The 6,887-nt window shown below is 34.0% G+C and overlaps 1 long non-coding RNA gene across 1 annotated transcript; it reads left to right on the top strand.

Annotated features, from left to right (window-relative positions):
• Positions 1 to 226: 226 nt before the first annotated feature.
• On the top strand, positions 227 to 6,211 carry LOC121366858. The gene is made up of 3 exons (XR_005957240.1): positions 227 to 386; positions 2,441 to 2,506; positions 6,056 to 6,211. It is a non-coding gene; the product is annotated as an uncharacterized LOC121366858 (long non-coding RNA).
• Positions 6,212 to 6,887: the final 676 nt, after the last annotated feature.

Here is a 6,887-nt window from a genome sequence, read left to right as displayed (position 1 = left end):
TCTCTGTCCTTCTGTTTGTTTGTCTCTCTAGCTGTCTGTCCATCCATCCGTCCATCTGTCTGTCCATCCAGCCATCCCACATATAGTTTTCAAAGACTAATACAACAATTTGTATCTACATATAGCTTTGATTTTCATGGCAGTTTACCAGTTTTTTCACTTTGGAGATACAAACATTTGTTTCGTCTCGGCAGGGGTCATATGTTGCTTCAGCAGTACTCTCAGAATGCTTGTTGTATGAAAAATGTATTATAATTTTATTTTGCAAACAATTTTATATATGACTATATATTTATTTGAGTCCTATTCTTTTCAGCAGATGATGAAAGATCCTACAGGACGCCAGCCGATAAAATGACAGAGGAGGACATCATCAGCAGATAGCGGTATGTTTGGTGTTTCACCTTTAACAGGGATGCATGGAAATCATCTATGGATATGTGGAATTCTGTGAATTTTGTGTAGCTCAGGATTCATTTCAATGTATCAGGGGAGTGGGTGGCATGGGTCATTGGCACATAATCATAAGTTTCAGGGATCACACAAGGGGGGCGATGTGGGCGAAATAATTGCCCTTTCATACTAAATTTTGCCTAACTTTTCATCCATGGTGAAATTCTAAGTTGCCTTTTTTTTTCTTTTTTTTAAATATCACAGTGAGACATGGAAGTATCAGTACATTTTGCCTAACTTTTGTCCAAAGGTCACATGACCACATTTTAAATCGGCCTTGTTTTTCCGTCAAAGTATTTTATTAATATCACAATGAGAACAACACAATTTTTATTGCTATTCTTTAGTTTGTTAGTACTGTTTGCCTTCAATTTGTCCAAGAGAACAGAATAAATAAATCGCAAACAAAAATAACTTGTTAAAAATAATGTTCAATGTTTTGAGTATCAGACATTGAACAATGACTGAAACAGTATGGTGATATTTTAAACATTGAGACTAGCTTTATTTGTGATACGCAGTTACTGTATTTTTAATTGCACACTGAAAATGCTTCAGAGCTAAATTTAAGGTATGCTTGGGCACGCAAATGCAAATGTGTTACCTCAGATGTGTTCAATGGCTTATATATCAACTTTAGAACATTAAAGTAATACATTTACGAGTTTCATTTACATTTTCACACAATTTATAATATATTGTATACTAGCTTCTTTGGTTTATACTACGGGCAAACCGTATTTTTACCAGCCATATCAAAAATGGATTCAGATTATAAATTTAAGGTATGCTTGGGCATCATTTTTCAAAAATTTCACATGTGTACTCATATTTGATGGGTCACAATATATCAACTTTAGAATCATGAAATCTTTTATATGCCCTTTACCATAAACAGACTATTACATACCATTTTCACACAATTTCAGTTAACTTTCTTCCAAGTAAAATGAGTAAATTGATTGATCTTGCAATATCACACTCAGTCAAAGTGTTCTATTACTGAGCTACATCTGGCCCTTGTGTATATAAAGACAACACAAGATGCTAATCATGTACATGTTACTTGAGGCGAGTAGAAACTAGGTTCACATCCCGGTATCGGCTTCCACCTAAAGCAGGTCGTATATAATGATGCAGTGGGTAGGTATAACACCACTACACAGACTTCTCTTTCATTAACAACAAACACCTAACCACTACAGACAGCCCACATATATAAGCATAAACATAACTATAAATGAATGAATGAATAATCATGCAGTTCATGTATAGCATATTGCAGTGATCAGTAAGTATAAATATTTTGTGTATGTTTGTAATGTATCATCTATTATCATCAATAAAAAACTATTGTGGAATATTTCTTGATATCGTTTTTTTTTTTAAATCTTGTTTTAACTAAACCCAAATATTACTAATCAGCGATAGAAGCAAAAGTAGAATTGATCACTTGTTCACCACACAAGTACATCTAAAAATCTACTTATCTGCTATTTAATGATAAATGGGCAGATTCTGTTTAATGATTTAAACAAATCATTATTGCTCATTAAGGGCTATAATCGTAAGTGTATATGTCACAGTATATTGCTCATAATTAAAAAAAAAACACCCTAAAATAACATGTTTAAATAGAAATAAATGATTTTTCTTTTTTTTCTCTCCTTTCAAAAAAATACATTAAAACTTATTGAGCTATCAATTTTTACAACCTGGAAAACTGTTTACACCACTTTGTTTCGGTGCAATGAATACCAGTTTAGTATTAAAGAGAACGAAGTGGTGAAAACAGTATACATACCTGACCAGGGTATTTTACAGTATTGCAGTGACGTGCAATATCATTTGCGGAACCCAGTTACAGCCTTTTGTGTAAACGACTAGATCGGATAATTGAATAATAATTTGTTTGCCCAGAGCCTATGCAATTATGTGGAACCCACTGTATATACATGTATTTATTTGAATCCAATCTTTTCAGCAGATGATGAAGGATCTCAAGGACGACAGCCAATATAGTGAGAAACGAGGACATCATCAGCAGATAGAGGTATGTTTGGTATTTCACCCGTAACAGGAATGCATGGGAATCTACCATGGATCTGTGGAATTATGTGAATTTTTTGTAGCTCAGGATTCATCTCATTGTATTAGGGGAGTGGGTGATATATCATGACTTCTGGCATGGGTCATTGAAACATAATCATAAACACCATTTTAGCTTTGTTATTTCTGTGTGTGGAGGAATTTATATGAAGTCATAAATAGCAAAAACTTTTAAATTGAAACAGCTGAAAATTAAAGTTCTGTAACCTTTTTTTAAAAAGAGTTTATTATTTGAAAACATAATTGTCACTTTATATTTGCTTTATATATTCACGTGGCTTGAGTATAATGAGTAATATATGTTGTAAATACAGTAAATACAGAATATTTTCTTCAAACATTTATGCAGTTACCCTGTGGCAACTACGAATTCAGTATAATTGTAAAACTACATGTATCTGCATGTGAAGTAGTCTTGATTTTTTTAGTGATTCGATTGCAGATTTTCATTTGGATTACCAAGTAAAAAAGCACGGATGTTTATATTTATTGTTTTGTTAGTTTTCTTTTCAAATCACTGTAAAGGTTTGCCACAGTACACGTCTTGTGTATACTGGCACCAATGGGTTTTTTTTCTATAATGATACAGATCGAATCATCCGAACAGAAAATACATATATTGTCATTTTATAGTATCCATACATTTGCAAATAAGTATTAGTTCAGTGCATGCTTAAATTGAAAACTTCTTTGTTTTAATATCGATTGTTATTTTTGGGATTAGGTCAAAACATTTTGATAAGAAATTCTCTGTAATTTCATAATTACGTTTTTGTTACTATTTATAACCAATTGGTGACAGATCTGACTGAATGTATTGTTAGTAAAAATTTAGGGCTCAAATTTAATGGCAAATTTATACTCTAGATCCTAAAATTAATTTCACCATTTGGTAGAAGTATGTCTCTTATATAACATAGGCCTTTATGGTGCCAATTTAGAAATAGTTATGTCTTTCATAGGTTAAGAGAGTTCCTAAAAGAAAGGTTTAAAGTTTGTTTTGTTTAACAACACCACTAGAGCACATTAATTAATCATCGACTTGAATGTCAAACATGTGGTAATTCTGACACTCATCAGAGGAAACCTACATTTTCCCATTAGCATCAAGAGAACTCTTATATGCACTTTCCCATAGACAGGAAAGCACATACCATGACCTTTGACCAATTGTGGTGCATTGGTTTGAATGAGAAAAATGCATCAAATAATACATATGACTAATTACTAGAGGAGACCCATCAAATACTAGCTTATCCTTGTTGTGCCCAACATGAAATCTTGAAATGTCACTTTTAATTTCAACTAAAGCTGGAGAATTCCAAGTCAACAACATTCAAGGGAAGTAACTCATTGAAAAAGACTGCTGTAAACACTGTATGCTCCTTCCAGTGACCAATGATGAAACAAAGTGTTTTATAAATGAAGATTTCAGAGATGAGAATTTTGCACAGATGTGTGGAAATCCATGGATTTTGTCTCATTTGGGATCAGTGTCATGAATTAATGGTTTAAATCTGATGAATTATTTTGTATTTTTTATTGGGTTAGGGTGCGCGGTATATTATCGGTCATCAGCACAAAATCAGTGTTCGAGATTAAAAATTTTGGGCAGTATCCCAGTTGGATACTAACATTTCAAAATCTGGTATCCCACCTGAGAATTTAGTATCCCACTTAAATGAAATTCATAAATAACATCGTAACAAACTTGGACGACACTGTTCTCGTTCCCAGTCTATTGCTACGCCGCAATCGAAATCGTGGAATTTGTGAAATTGGCAATCAAACAGAATCTGTAGAAAGATTTGCTGCATCTATTTTTGCGTAATAATGACATAAATTAATATTTATCAGTAATCTATAAGTGTTTCCGACATTACTAATGATAAACCTACCTGTATCAATTTCCTACATATGTGGAATCAATATCTCAAATAACATTTGAAGGGAGGAAACATCCAACAAAAACAATAGCGACTTGGCGGTTCCCAGTCCACTGCTACCTCGCTATTGCTCCAGTGTAGCATTAGACTGGGTATGAGCTGGGGGTTGCTAGTCACTTCGTACCATAGTCATTTCGTACCTAATTTGGTCGTTTCGTACCCTGGTCATTTCGTACCATTGCAAAAAGTCATTTCGTACCTTGGTCATTTCGTACCATTGCAAAAAGTCATTTCGTACCCTGGTTATTTTGTACCATAACTGAAAGTCATATCGTACCATGGTATAACAATTTATAATAATCACCCCGGTAATGTCTTTTACAAAATAACATTAAATTACAAATTTGTGGTTAATTTAAAGCCGCACACCCTAGTTCCATCCAACGAAAATAAATTATAATTTGGTTAATCTACAAAGCTGTAACACACTTAGATCACGTTTTTATCAAGTTATGTTGATTAAAATTAGGAAAAAAATTGCATTTACTTACGGGCATTTGTGGCCAGCTGTCCAATATTTATGTCCATTATTCCTAATAACAGTGGTTTTTTGACCAGAAATAAAAAGAAAATAAAACTACGATTCATATCCCAATATTTGGTTATTTTCATGAATGAATGAATGTTTAACGACACCACAGCACGAGGTTATTTTCATTGTCAAGCGAAAATACTTGCTGAAAACCACTTTTTGAACTCAAAATTTCAAAGTATTTTACACTAAAAAATCTAAATTTATAGACACAGGAAGCTGAGTTGTCTTGGTTTCCTGTTAATAAATCGATTCCAGTGAGTGTCATGTGCAAAATGGCAAGAAATATGAATTGAGAATGCACTGTATACAGTGTACAGTATGTCGACTGGCGTGACATCGGGCGAGATATCTCACCTGCGGTAGTCAGAAGGTTAAACTTGGTTTGTAGTTACACATATGGATTGTCATCATAATGCATAAGGGCATGATGTAGCCCAGTGGTAAAGAGCTCGCTTGATGCGATGTTGATCTAGGATCGATCCCCGTCGGTGGGCCCATTGGGCTAATTCTCGTCCCAGCCAATGCACTGACTGGTAAATCAAAGGCTGTGGTATGTGGTATCCTGTCTGGGATGGTGCATATAAAAGATCCCATGCTACTAATGGAAAACACGTAGTGGGTTACTTCTCTGACTAAATGTCAAAATTACCAAATGTGTGATATCCAATAGCTGATGGTTAATAAATCAGTGTGCACTAGTGGTGTCATTAAACAAAACAAACTTCTTTCATAATAAGGCATATCACAATTTTAGATGTATTTTTTTTAATTTTAATTTTGGAGGGTGTGTGTTTGTTTCAACATGCATTAAAATGAAACTCTCTGGATGCGACTCAGCGAAATAAAATAAATTTAATTCCACAGTATTCTTGTACTAAATTTTACATTTGTGTATAATAACATACTTACTTAGATGAATTCTGACAAAGTTTATTGAGTATTTTATTATCAGGTTAATAATTTTTGTATCATTTGTTGTAATTTGCAAACAATTCTATTCTTATCAACACAGGATGCAGAATCCCCGAAAATAGCAGGATCCCAGAAGATGACGGCTACACACGGCTGCACACAGCTTGGGACATCAGCAGATGAAAGTATGTTTTGATAGTATGTAATAATAATATGTTTCTTCAGATAGTACTAAAGCAAATAACGTTTGATAGAGCAGTTAATACCACAAGTCCTGTTACTGGTGATGAAGGTGAACGTGTTGTAAAAAAATTAGTTTCATCTGGGCAAAAAATGTATGCAATTTTATTTCATCTAGTACTGCTGTGTCACGTAGCCTTGTGCTTGAAACATGTATGGGGTACCTGTAAAAAAAAAGTACTTGAATTTTGTGCGGAAGTAGGGTAGTCACAGATGCTACCCGTTATCTCAGAAACGAGCAGCTTGACCCCCAATTTTTTCTGATTCAGCCACAGGAGTTTTAGCCACATATGTTACCATTGTTGTCTATGGGATTTGATTTGGTAGTATACACCCTAGAGGAGTGTCCGTGCGGTTAACACAGAATACCCTGTGATCTTAATAAAAGAGGCACATCCTTTTAATGTGTCTAGACACAGTGTCTGGGGACCGTCTAAATATACACCTGCCAATCAGGAACCACAGGCACAGGCCACAGAAAGAAAAGACCAATTAACCAAGAAAACACTCCGATTATTATTTCAGTACGTGGGTTAATTTATGTACAAACCATAATACTGTTATTTCAACACATTGACAATGGTGGTTTATTTTGTATTAAAAATAATATATAATTGTTGCTGGCTTACTGGGATGACTATTATTACAGAATATTGCGATGCATCTGCAAAAATCAGGTATGTTTTGTTTCT

Source organism: Gigantopelta aegis, unplaced genomic scaffold (assembly GCF_016097555.1).
Source record: "Gigantopelta aegis isolate Gae_Host unplaced genomic scaffold, Gae_host_genome ctg7501_pilon_pilon, whole genome shotgun sequence".
NCBI lineage: Eukaryota > Metazoa > Mollusca > Gastropoda > Neomphalida > Peltospiridae > Gigantopelta > Gigantopelta aegis.
This window is presented reverse-complemented; position numbering and strand designations above follow the sequence as displayed.